This window comes from Macaca nemestrina, chromosome 1 (genome assembly GCF_043159975.1).
Source record: "Macaca nemestrina isolate mMacNem1 chromosome 1, mMacNem.hap1, whole genome shotgun sequence".
Classification (NCBI taxonomy): Eukaryota; Metazoa; Chordata; class Mammalia; order Primates; family Cercopithecidae; genus Macaca; species Macaca nemestrina.
This window is the reverse complement of record NC_092125.1, coordinates 114,873,749-114,893,583: the sequence shown is the minus strand read 5'-3', so window position 1 is coordinate 114,893,583 and position 19,835 is coordinate 114,873,749. Positions and strand designations below refer to the sequence as shown.

Genomic DNA, 19,835 nt, shown 5'->3' with positions numbered 1-19,835 from the left:
ATGGAATGTTCTTCCATTTGTTTGTGTCCTCTTTTACTTCATTGAGCAGTGGTTTGTAGTTCTCCTTGAAGAGGTCCTTCACATCCCTTGTAAGTTGGATTCCTAGGAATTTTATTCTATTTGAAGACACATGAAAAAATGCTCATCATCACTTGCCATCAGAGAAATGCAAATCAAAACCACAGTGAGATACCATCTCACACCAGTTAGAATGGCAATCATTAAAAAGTCAGGAAACAACAGGTGCTGGAGAGGATGTGGAGAAATAGGAACACTTTTACACTATTGGTGGGACTGTAAACTAGTTCAACCATTGTGGAAGACAGTGTGGCGATTCCTCAAGGATCTAGAACTAGAAATACCATTTGACCCAGTCATCCCATTACCGGGTATATACCCAAAGGATTATAAATCATGCTGCTATAAATACACATGCATACGTATGTTTATTGCGACACTATTAACAATAGCAAAGACTTGGATCCAACCCAAATGTCCATCAACGACAGACTGGATTAAGAAAATGTGGCACATATACACCATGGAACACTATGCAGTCATAAAAAAGGATGAGTTCATGTCCTTTGTAGGGACATGGATGCAGCTGGAAACCATCATTCTTAGCAAACTATTGCAAGACCAGAAAACCAAACACCACATGTTCTCACTCATAGGTGGGAACTGAACAATGAGAACACTTGGACACAGGAAGGGGAACATCATACACTGGGGCCTGTCGTGGGGTGGGGGGAGGGGGGAGGGATAGCATTAGGAGATATACCTAACATAAATGACGAGTCCAAACACGCACATTGTGCACATGTACCCTAGAACTTGAAGTATAATAATAATAATAATAATAATAATAATAATAATAATAAAAGAACTCCGTAAGGTTCTTAATTATTTCACAATTTCTGCAGAGAAAAAATTTGGTAGACAGATAACCTACTAGGTATGTTTTTCTCCAAATCATGAAATAGGCAGTCAAAACAAAGTCTTTGCCAGAACACCCTAAATATCAGAATTCTGAGCTCGTTTTTAAAATTTATGTTTTAAAAATTATTATTGATACATAATAGTTGTATGTATTTATGGAGTATATGTGATGTTTTGATATTGGCATATAATGTATAATGATCAAAGCAAGGTAATTGGGGTATCAATCATCAAAAGTATTTATTTCTTTGTGTTAGGAGCATTCCAATTCCACTCTTTTAGTTATTTTTAAAAACACAACATATTATTGTTAACTATAGTCACCCTATTTGTGCTACAGAACACTAGATCTTATTCATTCTATTTAACTATATTTTTGTATTTCTATTTAATGGCCATTTTAGCTGGAGTGAGATGATAGCAATTACCATTCCCACGGTATCCCCTACTCCCCACTACCCTTCCCAACCTCTGGTAACCATTGTTCTAATCTCTAAGGGTTTATTTATTTATTTTTGTTAGCTCCCACATATGAGTCAGAATGTGCAATATCTATCTTTCTGTGCCTTGTTTACTTAACATAATGTCCTCCAGTTCCATCCATGTTGTTGCAAATGACAGGATTTCATTCTTTTTTACGGCTGAATAATATTGCATTATGTATATGTACCCCATTTTCTTTATCCACTCATCCATTGATGGACCTTTAGGTTGATTCCATATATTGTCTATTGAAATAGTGCTCAATAAACATGGGAGTGCAGATATCTGTTTGATGTACTGATTTTCTTTCTTTTAGAATTATACCTAGCAGTGGGATTGCCTGGATCATATAGTAGTTCTATTTTTAGATTTTTGAGGAACCTCCATACTGTTCTGCATAGTGTCTGTACTAATTTACAATCCCACCAACATCGTATGAGGGTTCTCTAATTCCTTGCCAGTATTTATTATTGCCTGTCTTTTGGATAATAGCCATTTTATTCCCAGATACTCAGGATGCTGAGGCAGGAGGATTACTCAAGGCTAGGAGTTGAAGACAGCCTGGAAAATACAGTGAGACACTACTCCTATTTTTTTTTTAATTAGCTAGGCATGGTAGCATGCTCCTGTAGCCCTAGCTATTCAGGAGGCTGAAGTGGGAGGAGGCTGTAGTGAGCTGTTATCACACCACTGCACTCCAGCCCGGGCAACATAGTAAGACTTTAGTTCAAAAAAAGCCATTTTAGCTGGAGTAAGATGGTATCTCATCGTAGTTTTGATTTGCATTTGTCTGATGACTAGTGATGAGCATTTTTCCATAAACCTGTTGGCCATTTGCATGTCTTCTTTTGAGAAACGTCTATTCCGATCTTTTACCCATTTTAAATCAGATTATTTATCGTTTTAAATTAAGTTGTTTGAGCTCCTTATTGTTAGTCCTTTGCCAATGGAATTGTTAGCAAATATTTTCTCTTATTCTGTGGGTTGTGTCTTCACTTTGTCGTTTTCTTTGTTGTGCAGAAGTTTTTAGCTTGGTATGATCCCATTTATCCGTTTTTGCTTTGGTTGCCTGTGCTTTTGAGGTCTTACTCAAGAAATCATTGCCCAAACTAATGTCCTGGAGTAATTCCCCAATGTTTTCTAATAGTAGTTTCATAGTTTCAGGTCTTAGATTTAAGTCTGTAATCCATTTTGAGTTTATTTTTATATATGTTTGAGTTTCATATATGTTTTATATATGTTTGAGTTTATGTTTATTTTACATATGTTTTATATATGTTTGAGTTTATTTTTATATATTTTTATTTTACATATTTTATATACAGTAAGAGATAGGAATCTAGTTTCTTTCTTCTGCATGTGGTTATCCAGTTTTCCCAGCACCATTTATTAAAGAGATTGTCCTTTCCCCAAAGTATGTTTTTGGAGCCTTTGTTGAAGATAAATTCACTGTAAATGTGGGATTTATTTTTGGGTTTTTAAAATTCTGTTCCACTGGTCTGTGTCTGTTTTTATGCCAGCATCATGCTGTTTTGGTGACTATAGCTTTGTAGTATAATTTGGATGTAGGTAATGTGATGCCTCCAGTTTTGTTCTTTTGGCTCAGGATGACTTTGGGTATTCTAGGTCTGTTGCAGTTCCATACATATTTTAGAATTATTTTTTTTCTATTTTTGTGAAAAAATGTCATAGGTATTTTGATAGCGATTGCGTTGAATCTTTAGAGTGCTTTAGATAGTATAGACATTTTAACAATATTGATTCTCCCAATCCATGAACATGGAAAATTGTTCCACTGTTTTGTGTTCTCTTAAATTTCCTTCATCAATGTTTTAAAGTTTTCATTGTAGAGGTCTTTGACTTCTTAGGTTAGGTTTATTCCTAGGTAGTTTATTTCATTTGTAGCTATTGTAAATGGCATTACTTTCTTGGTTTCTTTTATAGGTTGTTCAGTATTGGCATACAGAAATGCTACTGATTTTTGTATGTACATTTTGCATCTTGTAATTTTACTGAATTTATCAGTTTTAACAGTTTTCAGGTGGAGTTGTTAGGTTATTCTAGGATATGATAGGATATGATAGATCATATTGTCTGCAAACAAAGATAATTTTACTTTTTCTTTTCCAAACTGGATGCTTTTTTATTTCTTTCTCTTATCTAACTGCTCTGGCTAGTACTTCTAGTACTGTGTTAAACAAAAGTGGTGAAAGTGAGCATTCTTATTTTATTTCAGACCTTAGGAGAAGACTTTCAGTTTTTTTCCTCATTCAATATGGTACCAACTTTGAGTTTATTGTATATGGCTTTGATCATGTTTCTGAGTTTACTTTTTTCTAGCTGTTATCTTTGCACAGGATAAAAATGCCAAAAGCAACTTTTACCTTAGTCAATGACATCGAGCAGACTTCTGTGCCTTTTAGATTTTCAAGTGAATTCGCTGATAAGAAAGTTTTTCAGTTGTGACTTGCTGGTATGTAAATGTAGAAAGCACTTAATTCAGCATTCTTCTCTTTTCCAGCATTCTTTTATATTAAAAAATTCCATGTATCTTTCCACATTGTCACCACTATCCTTCCTCACAAGTTCAAAACTAATAGATTCAAATTTGATTTGTTGGGAGACTGATATAAAATTAAAAGCCTAATAAATCATTACTCATTAAATGATATTTAATGCCTTTGCTTGAGGGTTCCAAACATGAAAGACTTAATTCCCTAATATAATACTTATATTAATATTTTCACATACAAAAATAAGTACTATGTATAAGAAACTCCATGCCCTGATTGTATACTCATGAAAATCCTCAGCCCTCATCCTCTTTTTCTGTTAGCAACACTCTTAGAGTAGTCATGGCTCTAGGAAATTTAAAGAGGAGTAGTGACTCAGAGATTGGCCAATGTTACCTGTACCCTCATCTCCCAAAGTAGGGGGAAAGGTCTCTCTTACCTACATAGTATCACAAAGTAGTAAACATTCTTCTTTCTAGCTGCACCTTTACTCATTGTTTCTGGCATTTTCCCTGTTGTTTCAACTGTGAAATATGGTGGGTATGTAGTGAGGGAGGCTTACCAATGGACTTAAAAATGTCTTATGAAAACCTGATTTATTTCATTTCATATGGAGTTATGAAATAATTTTGACTGACATATTACATTGTTTGGCTTGAATATTAAATATCATTGGTGAACAGCTTATGTTTCATTACACTGGCAACTGCTATCTGCTAAAAATAAGATCCTAGGATATATCTTTCCAGCATATGTAATTCTGAGAAACAGCCTTTACCTGACTTTCTTGACCTCAGTTTCTTCCTTTGTAAAATGAGGGGTTTGACCTGATGATTCATGGGGTTTCTCTCAAGTCAAACTGTTTTTGATTGTACAGGGATGGCATTATATAAACATACAGGACTAAAAGTACATTCATTTACTAATTTATGCACTACACATTGTCTACTATATATCAAGTACTGTGATAAGTATGGTTAATATGAGGTTCCTGACTTCAAAGAACTTACTGTCTTATGAGGAAGACAAGTAAAAATTACAACACAGCAGAATAAATGTTGCATACAGTAAGAGTGAAGAGTGGGTACAAATGGAGGACATAGGAGGGGCACCTAATTCATTTATGGGAAAGAAAATAACAGAAATCAAGGAAGAAGAGGGTGATAAGTACATGTAGGGCTAGGACTAGGGTGTGGCAAGAGAGACACTTATGGTACAAAATTTAAGCAGGCACTCACCTTATTCCCAGGCCCTGAGTGTGTAATCTGAGAGTGTGCTTGAGTTTAGCCACAAGGAAGAAGATAGAAACTGTTCTGTAACTGTATGTGCAAAGGCTTAGGGACAAGAGACAGAACTTCAGAAAACTGCACGTAATTTCATAATGTCTGGATTTGGAAGTAGAGTTAAGGTTGTAGGTGTGAATGATGGAAGTAAACAGGACCTCAGGTCAGAAGCGTCTTATAAAACATGTTAAGGTGTTTGAACTTTCTCCTTAGGTTAATGGGTATCCATCAGTGAATTTTCTTTAAAAAGGAGATAGTATGATTAGATCTGCTTTTTAAAAGAAGATTCCTCTGGTAGCAGTATGGAGACAGGGATTAGGAATTAGATAGGAAAAGAGGCTGGAAACAGAAAGACCAGTTGAATAGTGGTGGGGATAGAGACGCAAACCAAATGGCCTCTAGAAGTGTTTAAGAGTTGGAGTTGCCTGGGATAAAGACCAATTGAACATGTTGGGTGTTGATAGAGAGGAATAGGATGCTCAGGGTTCCTGGATTGAGAAAATGAGGGGATAGTGGTGCTGATCACTGAAACATGGAACACAGCAGAATAAAAAGGGTTGGGAAGGATGGTGATGAGCTCAGGCTTTGACTTGAAGAGTTTGAATATCTGAGGGGAGATTGCTGCTACGGAGGCTGGTGTATGGGTTGGTGCTCAGCAGAGAGAGATGGATATAGATATGAACATGGATTTGTCAATCATCTGCCTGTAAACTATAAGGAAAGCAATGGCGATGGATGAAACTTCCCAGGGAAGGAAGGTATAGAGTAAGAAAGAATGCATAGTGGTTATTGAAAGCTCCTTGCCACTCTTCAGTAAAACTATCACGATACAAAAACACAGCTTTGTAGCCACCATTGGGATATGCTAGAGGACAGGATAAGGAGGGAAGTAGTACTAGACATATCTAGGCTTTCTTCTGTGTAAGCAGTTATATCATTGTGACTTTGCTCCAATAGATTTACAAGAGTCACTAAAGAATTTGTGTTAGTAATTATAGTTACAGAGACTGTTTACTGCAGCTGGTGACCCTGTACTCTCACTGCAAGGAAGGAACACAGCAGCCCTGTCTGCCTTGTGGCTTTGGAGAGCACATCACTGCTAATTCCTGAGGAGAGGGGGAAATTGGGCACATTTAAATTTCTCTTTTTAAGTTACAAAGGCAAAAATTAGTGACTCTTTTGGATGCCCCTGTCTAAATGTTCACACTTGAGAGAAAATTGCCTTCTCCAGGAAGTGAGTAATAAATCTCTCTCACCAATGGAAGTCATTCACATCCTGAAACAACAACTCTCAGCTGAAAAGGAGAAAAAATTAAAACATTTCTTTCCCTTATGAAACTCTTTTTCTCCAAACACGTGTTCCTATTAGACTATGGAGAGCACCATTATGCAGACATCGCAAACTTCTTGAGGACTTGTCCAGCAACATAATTGACTGTGGCCAAAAGACCATGGCAAACATGCCCAGAGTGTGAAAATGTTAGGTCGGGATCATTGCTGGAGGGGCTCAGCTTGTAAGGCAGGCTGAACGAGCAAATCAGGCCAAGCCTACACTGACATGGCCCATGCTTAATGTGAGTAAGCAAGAGCCAGCATAGGTGGTGGGGCAAGGTGGATACAAGGTGAGATTTGGATATGCATCCTTTAAATCTTTTACATCTTCATTTTGCAGACTGTGTGTGTGTGTGTGTGTGTGTGTGTGTGTGTGTGAGAGAGAGAGAGAGAGAGAGAGAGAGAGACAGAGAGAGAGACAGAGAGAGAGAGAGAACTGTGTCTCTTTTTGTCCTTTACCTGTGTTTTGCCCTTTTGTCAGACTTTCTAATTTTTCCTCTGCCTCTGGTCTTGCTTCTTTCATGTCAGTCTTTACCAGAATGAAATCCCCATAAGAACCTGCTTAAGACTTTTTAAGGGCTCCCCTGCTCCTACAGCTGTCAGTCAATATACCCTGAATGCAGAAGAGAGCAAATACCTGCCTCCTAGGAAAGCTGGGCAATTCTCCTCAAAAGAGGAAGCTTCTGGAAATCTCAGTTTTAATGTAAAAATTCAAGAAATTCTTGGACTCATTCCATAATATATCTGTGTTTGTTTTAATAAAAAGTGTTATTTTAAACTACCTATCGTTGAGGAAAAAGTATGTTCCAAGAGGATACACTTTGTCCTGTAAGTGTGTGTGTCCCAGCTTGAGAAACAGGAGTCCATGGGAACTCCATCAACTGGCCTCCTTCTACCTCAAATCTCACCAATTAAACCAAAGCGACTTCATGCATGGAGGTGTTACAAGGAATTTATTTTCTCATTAGTTGTACCTAATAAATTGTGTCTGGTTTATAGATGAAATTATTCTACTTGATAGTGAAGTGGTGTTCAATAGAAACACAGAGATTAGGAGACAGTCAGGTGGTCCTAGGCCTGATGCCTGCTTTGCCATTTACTGGATACGTAACCTCATGGAGCCTCAGTTTCCTCATCTGTAAAACGGGGGTTATAATGGCACTTCACCAAGAGGGTGTTAAGAAGTAATGAAATGTTTTTATGTGTACATCATGTGCCTGACATATAGAAAGTGCTCAGTATATACCAACACTAGGAATTATTTGCTGTGGAAATAATTTTAGAGGTGATTCAGATACAGTTATAGGCACTAAATGGTCACAGGTAGATGTAATTGGGCTGATTATATTAGACAATTTGCAGCAGCTGAAACAATTTTAAAAGGCTGCATTGGGCCAATGGACACTTCAATATTATTGTCACCTAATGTATGAATTAAAAAAGGATTTAGGAACTCATTATAAATACACATTTAAGAATATTCTAGAATCATATCACTTTTGGTTGATTGAGATAGTTATGATTATTCTGGTAATTATACCAGCTATTTTGACATCCTGTGTAATACAGTTTATTGTACTAATACGTCTTTCCCCAGAGCAGAATTATCCCAAAAATTTAAGCAATGAATATAAATAAATAGGAACATCTGGTGGAGGAGTTGAAGCAGATGTGCAGATTGAGGTACATCAAAGAAAAGCCCATTATTATCCTGGTAACTGGCTAGTGCTGAACGATATAAACAACTTAAAGAAATGGAATTGGTTGTTTGGAGATGTCAGTTCATCTAAGAAGAGATCCTAAAACCAATAAATATTATCATAACGATAAATGATTACAAAGTATATAGTTAATGTTTATATTGGTAAAGTCCTTCAATAGAAGATGGATTTAAGACACAAAATCAAGTGTTTTTGGCTCTGTTTGCTAGAGATTGGTTTCCTAAAATATGATGATAAGAGCGTCTCTTTGAGATTTTTCTCACATAGCATTGCACATACTTGATAGGTTATTATTCCTGAACTCATAGGTTACATGTAGTGACTGACACATTTTGTACTATTACATGGGACTGCAGTGTTAGAAGCATCATGTGACATGCCATTTTTTAATGCAGAGAGCAGAGGATTGGCCTTATTCCAAGAATGATTCTGTTTGATGTTATGTAAGAGGTTGGTCTTCAAGATTGAATCTAGAGAATGGGACAGAATAATAACAAGATTTATTGATAATAAATCTAAATATATGAATTTTCTTTGACATATTGCAAGGTAGGAAAGGATAGTGTGCCAGCTGCTTTAAGTAGTTTCTCTATTATATTTTTGTTGACTTTTATAGATTCTTTCTTTCTGAAATACTTATAGGCAAGTTAAGCAACAAATATGTAGGTGTGATCAGTCTTGCTCTACATTATTTTATAGGTGTCAAAGGCCAAAACCCTGAACTCTGAGTAGGTTGAGAATTACCTTTGAATGCACTGAACCTTCACCATAGAGAAAAAAAAAAGTGTGAATCCTGCAAACTGAGTGTCATGGGGCCAGCAAAAAGAGTCTAAAACACCTTCTTCAAATGTCACAAACTAACCGGGAAGGCTGATCACAGTCCTCAAAAGTGTTAAGTAATATAGTTACAACCCAAGTAAATTTGGAGTGCTTAGAGCCACAGTGCAGTAGCTAAAAACCCCACAAATATGATGGTAAAAAGTATTGAAATGTAATAAAAAGCCTTCCCTGAAGGTCTCTTGAACAGGTAGCAAAGGAGAAATTTCCTAATGTTCAGAAAACTTCCAAAAATCTTTACTTATTTCTACCAAACTCTAGACAAACTGGATTTCCTATTTAATTCATCATCACTCCCTCTTTTGCAACTCCTTTCCCCCACTTTTTGGATTTTTTCATTTTATTGTCAGAATATACTAATGTTTTTTCTTATGTAGCTTAGTCTATAGCATTCTGTCTCCTTTTTGAGTTCTGTATCTCGTCTTGTTACTCTGCTTAGCACATTAGGACTCAACAGGCAAGCAGTATAACAAAGAATCCTCCTTAGAAGTGAAGGGAAGGAAAATATTGCAAATACTTAGGGATTTTTGTGCTTATCAACAAGATTTAAATGCTATATATTAAAGCAATAGAAGAAGTGCCACAAAGTCTCATGCAATAACTGCTAAAGGTGTGGCTTAGGCAGGAAGTAAGAGAAGTAGTTCTTCACTTTCAGCCATGGTGACCAAGAGAGAATTGATAGGGAAGGTAAAGAGAAAGTGGGTAGAACTTAAATGGGAGAAAAGGCTAAAGGATTTTGTAGACAATTAAATATTTTAAGAATGTATCCTAAGCTTTACAAATATAAGCTCCTTGAAGGCAGAAGAGTTTGAAAAATTCTTGGCCTATGTAGTAGTAGAAAATAAATGTTTGTGGGATGGATATAATCTGGACTATATTTGTGGAATAATATAATTTGTAGAATGTATAATCTGTGGAAGGTATAATCAGTTTTGTAAATAATTATAAAATGTTTTACTATTACAGACTCTCGAACAACCATCCTTTGCCACTTTAAAATATTTGACGTATCTGAAGACTTTTTTTTCTCTCCAAGTTTCCAGATGTGTTTTCTTTGTTACCATAAATCATCAGGTGAGAGCTGATATGTTACAAAGTTAAACTTTTTCCTTGTCTGTATTTGGATCTATGTCAATGATTTAAAAATTTTAAATCCTGGGATAGTAGTGCCTTTACAGTAAAAAGCTCTCTTAAGACCTTTCTGAGCTCACTTGAGCCAGCACTCAATTTGCATTTCTTTCTTTTCTTTTTAAAAACATAATCTGAATATAATCTTAAGGAATATCTTAATCACTCGAAGACTCTTTAGAATGGTGTTTTCTAGGTTTTGTGGACTATTGCCCAGTGTAAGAATCGCATTTTTCCTTTGTATATATAACCTATGTGCATATGCACACACACATACACGCACATGAGGTGACAGTTTTTGAAAATAAGGCTTACCTTTGTACTCTGTGATGCTCTGCTCATTTCTTTGTGTGTGTGTGTGTGTGTGTGGGGCGGGGTGCTATAAGAATGCTTTATTTATTTTTTATTTTTTAATTTTTTTATTATACTTTAAGTTCTAGGGTACATGTACTCTATTCTAGTTTGTGGAAAACAGTGCTAATCCCCGAACCACTGAGTATATTTCACAGCCTCAAATGAATGGGGGCTGGCAGTTTAAGAAATAAACTGCTCTGGAGCAGACATCAAAACAAAACAAAATAAAAACAAACAAAAATGCACACAGAAACCAGTTATTATAAATATGCGAATTTGCCTGGATTTGACAATAGTTAGCCTGTGGATAAATTGATAAAGTGTATAGTTTTTGTAAGGCTGTTGAAAAAGTCTTAAAAAGGAACAACAAAAATTACAACAGCAAAACAAAATAAAATTTATTGTGTAGCTTTCATAAAGCTAGTTTGGGCCTAATTTGACTCATGGTCAGTAGGTGTGTCACTTCTGCTCTAAAAGGTGGAATGCAATTGAAGATGTTTTAAATTAATTGCAATGGTCTTAAATGTGAGAGTTTAATTTTACTCTAACTCACTGTGTTACCTTATCTATTTTCAAATTCTTCTCTTTTTAGGCATATTAGCAGAAAGTTTTCTCAATTACAGGAGAAATTTGACCTTTCAATAAAATAGAAATGATGATATTAAATTTCAGGTGAATTGCATGGATCAATTTATCCAATTAAAAGTCATCCTCTGACAATTTTTCTGTTGAATGGTATGTGTGTGTGTAATTGTTATTGTCGTAATTATCATTATTATTATTTTGTGTGCAGCCCATATTTGAAATTATTTGAAATTTCAATATTTGACTCTTTTAAAAATTAAAACATATTTTCTTTCTTTTAATGTTCAATTAGTGCTACACTTGACCTTAAATTCTGCTTTCTTATTCCCCATATACATAGAGACTGATTTTTGTTTTGCACAGAAATAAATTTTAACTTAAAATAATTTCCACACCTACTTTGTTTAGTTAAAGAAGAGCTACGAAACATTAAATTTAATTTATGAAGCCTTCTATTTGTGTTCCAGTCCTCTGCACATACACACTGTGTTAATGCTATGTCTCTATATGCCAATGACATTAGAGTTTCTGGCAAAACTCAATATGTAATCAATTATCACCTGTCATGAATGACTTTTAAGATCCAGCCAGATATTTTGGAAATAGCGCTTAGTCCCACTGAGAAGGAAAGGCTCCCTCTGAAAGTGGTATAGCCCTCGTCTTTAAATCTCTTATTCAAAGGCGTTTGGACAACTTTCAGTTTAAGTCAATGTGCAATAAAGTCCAGCAACTTACATCTTAAAAAAATAGAATTGTAGCTATTTCAAAATGAGTTCAAAGTATGTTGTTGCTTAGAAATGATAACAAATCTTAAATCATTTTTCCCTCTATATGGGAGCACAATAATCTTATATGCACCAGTTACAGGCCAATGCCTTTTTTTTTCCGTTCTCTTTAATGCTTGTGTTGGTTTCAAACTCACACAGTTGAGAAGAATTGGAATCTGTCTCCCAGGATTGCAATAGGTGCTTTCTTTTCCTTTTCTTTTTCTTTACTGATTCTCTCAGAGAAAGCAGAAATCAATTATTATCCTGCCAGCTAGAGAAAATCACTGATATCCAAACATAATGGCTTTTCTAGGCATATCATATGTACAAATTTGAAGGTCATGGTCTTATCTGTAGTAGTTGTTCAACAAATGCTATCAAGAAAGGATCTTCCTGAACAATCTGGATCTTAAGTAGGTAATGTAAAGTCACTTTCTCTACTTTTAAAAAGCTGCAGTAAATTAGTTTCCTGGTGATCACATTGCTGGGTGGGCTCTTTGAAAAGTATTGCATCTGTGCATTTTGATTACTTATGTTTGAACTTGGATATCCTTGTTTCTGAAGGGTTGGATCAGGTGATCAGATGATCTCTGCCAGTTTCAACATCTGAAGTGCCTCTAGTTAGTCCTTCTCGCCTGCCTTGAAGGGAACAGGCTTTATTACACCTCCAGGGGGCAGCCCCATACCAGTTGCTAGGAGAAATAGGATCAACTTGTTGGGAGGAAGAGGATAGACCTTGGGCCCCTTGCTCAGGAGAACTATGCGTGGCCCACATAGAGCTGCTGCCATGGAAATTTGCATGGAATACACAGCACATTTGATGGATTCAGCTTGGGGTAGAGTGAGTGTGGGTCATAGAGGAACTGCCTTTATTGGTGGCTAAACTGTCAAGGTTGATAGCTATAAATCTCAGTTCCACCACTTGTAGGTATTTTCAGTGAGATCTAGAGAAGAACAGGTGCTTGTGGCCCCCAAGTGACCACAGGTGAGAGATTAGAGTAGTAGATTCACAGTAATCTGCTTCCCTGGTTTTGAGGGAATAAAAACTACATACATTCATTGCATTTGTATATGTAAGAGTATACGCTATTAAAAATGCACGCTTGGGACAATTAACAACATCATTCAAATACCTGCATTTGGAATATTTGAATACCTGCAGTTTTAATTGTTTATGGGTCAGCTATACACTTAAGTTGATAGTTGTACAATAGCTGATTCTAGAAGCTCTGAGAGCCAAGGTCTTGTGAGGACACTTGGTTTGATCCATATTTTGCTCTATAGATTTGCATTCCTTTCTTCAAGGAGATAAGAATGAGGATGGATTCTTTATTGATAGATCAGCACTTTAATGCACATTAAATTCCAAACGTATTTGTTAAGCATATTCTGAGGGTGGTGGAGGAATGGGGGATGCTTACAAAACACTAATATGTGCCTTTTGTTCTCAGTGAGTTTATATTTAACAAGATATGCAAGAATATAAAATAAGCATCTAAGTAACTGCATTTCTGGGCACAGTGGCTCATGCCAATAATCTCAGTACTATGGAAGGTTGAGGTGAGCAGATCCCTTGAGCCTGAGAATTCGAGACCAGCCTTGGCAACATGGCAAAACCTAGTCTCCACAAAAAAAATACAAAAATTAGCCGGATGTGGTGGTGTGTGCCTGTAGTCCCAGTTACTTGGGAGGCTGAGGTGGGATGATCACCTGAGCCCAGGAGGGAAGTGGAGGTTGCAGTGACTGGAGATTACTCCATTGCACTCCATCCTGGGTGACAGAGCAGGACCCTGTCTCAAATAAATATACATAATAAATAAATAAATAAATAAATAAATAACTGTATTGTTTTCCCTTTTTTTTTTTTTTTTTGGAGGGAGGAAGTTGGATGCTAGGGAAGTTTGCTGAATCTATCTACATTCAGAGAGGACTGTTCTTGAGGACAACGTTGGAGAAGAATAGAAGCTTTTCCTCTCCTCCTGGTGTTTGGAATCTTTGATTCTCAGCTGTAGAAGGAAAATATCAAGCGGGATATAAGGAATACAAATAGTAACTACTCCAAAATTAGCACTATAAGGAAGTAACACTGTGCTTTGCTGAAAATTTAAGGTGAGACAAAGGTTAAAATATCAGTATTCCTCTTGCACCTATTTCCCTGAGAGATGCTTCCTAGAGGAAAGCTCTCATTTGTGAGTTCTAAGCACTGTAAGGGCTGTTTGAGCATTAGTTGAATGTTTCACATGAACACACACATGCACACACACACATGCACATACAAGTTGCTGAAGTGGTTCTAGTCAAGTAATTCAGCTGAAAGGAAGCAACATTTGAATGTTGTCTTTAAAAAATAATAATAATAAAAAAACAACTATGACACCTATGCCTCACAGTTGGAAAGGGATAAAAGCTTACCTTTAGCTCAGTACTATTAATTATAATTTTTTTCCTCTGTGCTATTCTAAGTGCCCATAAGCCTATATTGGGTATAATTTCCTGGCAGGCAATCATAATATTTATGTGAACATCAAAGAATGGCAATAAATAAAATTGATAAGCCACATTAAAAATAATCCTCACCAGATTAAGATGGAGGATAGGAGGCAGTATTACCTTGCAGCTCACGCTCAGAAGGACAGAGCAACCAATGTGTGGAGACTCACATCATGAACTTTTGCTCCAAGACCTACCACAGGAACATACCAGGAAAGCCCAGAAAATCCACAGACCCTTTGAAGAAACTAGATAACCACTGCAGGCTCCCTGAGACACCAAGAAACTGTGAACTGTGAGTCAGCTTGCTTTCTCAACAGGAAGACTCAAGGTCTGGGGCAAGTTCTCAGCCCTGGTCACCTGCTGCCTGGAAATAGACTTAGTGCTGTTGAGAGAAGCCAACTGGGCATCCTGCATCTAGTGGGGACTTGGAGAACTTTTCTGTTTTACAAGAGGGTTGTAAAAATGCACCAATCAGTGCTCTGTAAAAATGCACCAATCAATGCTCTGTAGCTAGCAAGAGGATTGTAAAATGCACCAATCAGCACTCTGTAAAACACATCAATCAGCGCTCTGTAAAATGCACCAATCGGCAGGATCCCAAAAGTAGCCAATTGCAGAGAGGATTGAAAAAAGGACATTCTGATAGGACAGAAAGGGAACGTGGGAGAGGACAAATAGGGAATAAAAGCTGGTCACCCCAGTCAACAGTGGAAACCTGCTCAGGTCCCCTTCCAAGCTATGGAAGCTTTGTTCTTTGACTCTTCACAATAAATCTTGCTGCTGTTCACTCTTTGGGTCTGTGTCACCTTTAAGAGCTATAACTCTCCCTGCGAAGGTCCGCAGCTTCATTCTTGAAGTCAGCGAGGCCATGAACTCACCAGAAGGAACCAACTCTGGACACATCTTAGGGGCTCCTCAAGGATATCACCACGTGGTGAGTACCATTGGATGCCTTTCACTTGCTATTCTGTCCTATTTTTCCTTGGAATTCAGGGGCTAAACACCGGGCACCTGTCAGCCAGTTAAAAGTGACTAGCATGGCTGCCAGACTAAAGACACGGGTGTCAGGCTTTCTGGAAAAGGGCTCTCCTGAAGAGTTGGGAGCATTGGTTTGCCTGGATCCAGCTTCTGCTTTTTCTGTACTTCCGGGCTTAGCTGAGGGTCGACTGAGAGGAAATCCATTCAGCTCTGGGGTCCTGATAAAAAGTTGGTTGGCCCTGCAGACAGTAGCAGAACTCTCAAAGTTACATCTCCCAAACAAGATTCGTCCATCTAGCCTATCTTTCCTGACCCTTGTCTCCTGGGTCCTAATGCCTGTCAGAAAAACTTCCTCCCACCTCTCTTTTCTGAGGCTAGTCCTGCTTCTAAAATCCACTCCCTGTCTCTGGTGCTTTTCTAGTTTCTCCTATAAGAATGATTTCTAGTATAAATTTCATGACCCTGTTCCCTTCCTTAGGCACACAGGCTTACCAATCAGAAAGACATAATTTTTGCCCAAAGCCCTATCGGTGCGGGTACTATCTGGAATTTTAGGATTTCTCCGCAGACTAGCAGGCCTAACATAGGCTATTCCTGAAGCTAGGATATGGGGAGCCTCAGAAATTATAGACTCCAAAATTGGGGGAGGCATCCTTTCTACTCATTTGATGAGAAGTGAGGACAAAAGGATCACTCAACCCTGGAGGTCCTTTCCCTCCCTCAGGTACGGCCCTCCACTCCATTTTAAGGCATATCATCTTTATAAGACAAGGGTAAGGTTCCAGTACTAACAAGAGAAAACATTTAGGACTCTAACAGATTTTCGAGAATATGTCAGTAAGGGCCACTAAATCCGATTTTTCTCAGTCCTCTTTGTGGTCTAAGAGGAAAGGCAAGAGTGCAGGTTTTTGAGAAAGTGTTGGTAAGGGCCACTAAATCTGACCTTCCTCGGTCCCTTTGTGGTCTAGGAGGAAAACTAGTGTGTCTGCTGCTGCTTTGATGAGTGCAACTATTCCGAACAGCAGGTTCCAGGGACCATTGCAGGTTCTTGGGCAAGGAAAACAACAACAACAACAACAACAATAACAACAAAACCATGGGTGTTTTTTTCTTTCAGGTGGGAAACACTCAGGCATCAACAGACTAACCCTTGAAATGCATTGTAAGGCATTAGGACCGATAACCCACAAACCCTGAAAAAGAAATAGCTTATTTTTTTCTGCACTATGGCTGGCCCCAATATTCTCTCTCTGATGGGGAAAAATGGTCACCTGATGGAAGTATAAATTATAACACTATCCAGCAGCTTGACGTTTTCTGTAAGAAGGAAGGCAAATGGAGTGAAATACCTTATGTCCAAGCTTTCTTTTCATTGAAGGATAATCCACAACTATGCAAAGCTTGCAATTTACATCCCACAGGCGGAGCTCTCAGCTTACCTCCATATCCTAGCCTCCCTACAGCTCCCCTTCCTATTAATTATAAGCCTCCTCTAATCTCCCCCACCAAGAAGAAAACAAACAAAGAAATTTCCAAGGGACCATAAACCCCCTCGGGCTATCAGTTATGTCCCCTTCTAGCTGTAGGGGCTGAGGGGTGGGGGGAAATTTGACTCAACCTGGGTAAATGTCCCCTTCTCCCTTTATGATTTAAAGCAGATCAAGGTAGACCTGGGGAAGTTTTCAGATGATCCTGATAAGTATATAAATGTCCTACAGGGTCTAGGGCAAACCTTCAACCTCACTTGGAGAGATGTCATGCTATTGTTAGATCAAAAGAGTTTGGAGATACCTGGTATCTTAGTCAAGTAAATGATAGAATGACAGCTGAAGAAAGGGACAAATTCTCTACTGGTCAGCAAGCCATCCCCGGTATGGATCCCCACTGAGACCTCGACTCAGATCATGGGGACTGGAGTCATAAACATCTGCTACCTCTGTTCTAGAAGGACTAAGGAGAATTAGGAAAAAGCCCATGAATTGTTCAATGATGTCCACCATAACTCAGGGAAAAGAAGAAAAATCCTTCTGCCTTCCTTAAGCAGCTATGGGAGGCCTTAAGAAAATATACTCCCCTGTCACCCGACTCTCTCAAGGGTCAATTGTTCCTAAGAGATAAGTTTATTACCCAATCAGCTGTAGATATTAGGAGAAAGCTCCAAAAGTGAACCCTGGGCTCTGAACAAAATCTGGAGGCATTATTAAACCTGGCAAGCCCAGTGTTCTTTAATAGGGACCAAGAGGAACAGGCTGAAAAGGAAAAGGGAGGTAAGAGAAAGACCGCAGCCTTAGTCATGGCCCTCAGGCAAACAAACCTTGGTGGTTCAGAGAGTACAGCAAATGGGGCAGATCAATCACCCAATAGGCCTTGTTATCAGTCTGGTTTGCAAGGACACCTTAAAAAAGATTGTCCAATGAAAAACAAGCTGCCCCCTTGCCCATGTCCACTATGCCAAGGCAATCACTGGAAAGCACACTGCCCCAGAGGACAAAAGTTCTCTGGGCTAGAAGCCCCCAACCAGATGATCCAACAATAGGACTGAGGGTGCCTGGGGCAAGTGCCAGCTCATGTCGTCACCCTCACTGAGCCTGGGGTACATTTAAACATTGAGGGCCAGGAAACTAACTTCCTCCTGGACACTGGGTGCAGCCTTCTCAGTGTTAATCTCCTGCCCCAGATGACTGTCCTCAAGGTCCATTATCATCTGAGGAATCCTGGGACAGCCTACAACCAGGTATTTCTTACACCTCCTCAGTTGTAATTGGGAGACCTTGCTCTTTTCACAAGCCTTTCTTGTTATGCCTGAAAGTCCCACATCCTTATTAGGGAGGGACATATTAGCCAAAGCTGGAGCTATTATCTATATGAATATGGGGAACAAGCTACCCATTTGTTGTTCCCTACTTGAGGAGGGAATCAACCCTGAAGTCTGGGCATTGGAAGGACAATTTGGAAAGGCAAAAAATGCCCCCCCGTCCCAGTCCAAATCAGGCTAAAAGACCGCACCACTTTTCCTTATCAAAGGCAATATCCCTTAAAGCCTGAAGCTCATAATAGATTACAGGATATTGTTAGAATTTTAAAAGCTCAAGGCTTAGTAAGAAAATGCAGCAGTCCCTGCAACACCCTAATTCTAGGAGTACAAAAACCAAACGGTCAGTGGGGACTAGAGCAAGATCTTAGACTCATCAATGAGGCAGTAATTCTTCTATATCCAGTTGTACCCAACCCCTATACCCTGCTGTCTCAAATACCAGAAGAAGCAGAATGGTTCACTGTTCTGGACCTCAAGAATGCCTTCTTCTGCATTCCCCTGCACTTTGACTCCCAGTTTCTCTTTGCCTTTGAGGATCCCACAGACCACATGACCCAACTCACATGGACAGTCTTGCCTCAAGGATTTAAGAATAGCCCTCATCTGTCTGGTCAAGCACTGGTTCAAGATCTAGGCCACTTCTCAAGTCCAGACACTCTGGTCCTTCAGTATATGGATGATTTAGTTTTGGCTACCAGTTTGCAAACCTCATGCCAGCAGGTTACTCTAGATGTCTTGAACTTTCTAGCTAATCAGGGGTACAAGGCATCTAAATTGAAGGCCCAGCTCTGCCTACAAGAAGTCAAATATCTAGGCCTAATCTTAGCCAGAGGAACCAGGGTCCCCAGCAAGGAACAAATATAGCCTATACTGGCTTATCCTCACCCTAAGACATTAAAACAGTTGCGGGGTTCCTTGGAATCACCAACTTTTGTCAACTGTGGATCCTTGGATACAGTGAGATGGCCAGACCACTCCATACTCTAATCAAGGAGACCCAGAGGGCAAATACTCATCTAGTAGAATGGGAACCAGAGGCAGAAACAGTCTTCAAAACCTTAAAGCAGGCCCTAGTACAAGCTCTAGTCTTAAACCTTCCCACAGGACAAAACTTCTTTTTATACATCACACACAGAGAGAGAATAACTCTTGGAGTCCTTACTCAGACTCGTGGGACAACCCCACAACAGCGGCATACCTAAGTAACAAAACTGATGTAGTAGCAAAAGGCTGGCCTTACTGTTTATGGGTGGTTGCAGCAGTGGCCATCTCAGTATCAGAGGCTATTAAAATAATACAAGGAAAGGATCTCACCATCTGGACTACTCATGATGTAAATGGCATATTAGATGCCAAAGGAAGTTTATGGGTATCAGACAACTGCCTGCTTAGATACCAGGCATGACTTCTTGAGGAACCAGTGCTTCAGATATGCACCTGTGCAGCCCTCAACCCTGCCACTTTTCTCCCAGAAGAGGAGGAACCAATCAAGCATGACTTCCAACAAATTGTAGCCCAGATTTATGCCTCCCAAGAGGATCTCTTAGAAGTTTCCTTAGCTAATCTTGACCTTAACCTAAATACCAATGGAAGTTCATTTGTGGAGA

At 38.6% G+C, this 19,835-nt stretch overlaps 2 long non-coding RNA genes across 4 annotated transcripts in view; both read left to right on the top strand.

Moving 5' to 3' along the window:
- Nucleotides 1-10,359, top strand: part of LOC105479094 (uncharacterized) — a 37,874-nt gene extending 27,515 nt beyond the window's left edge. The window contains exon 4 of the long non-coding RNA XR_011617610.1: nucleotides 10,075-10,359. This is a non-coding gene — a long non-coding RNA (uncharacterized lncRNA). The remainder of the gene's footprint in view (nucleotides 1-10,074) is intronic.
- A 264-nt stretch (nucleotides 10,360-10,623) lies between these two features.
- Nucleotides 10,624-15,216, top strand: LOC105479095 (uncharacterized). Of its 3 annotated transcripts, none has more exons than XR_011617608.1 (4): nucleotides 10,624-11,325; nucleotides 12,256-13,502; nucleotides 13,819-14,051; nucleotides 14,624-15,216. It is a non-coding gene; the product is annotated as an uncharacterized lncRNA (long non-coding RNA). The 3 variants fall into 3 exon arrangements; XR_011617607.1 differs by having other exon boundaries at nucleotides 14,523-15,216; XR_011617606.1 differs by having other exon boundaries at nucleotides 13,819-15,216.
- The last annotated feature ends 4,619 nt before the right edge of the window (nucleotides 15,217-19,835 follow it).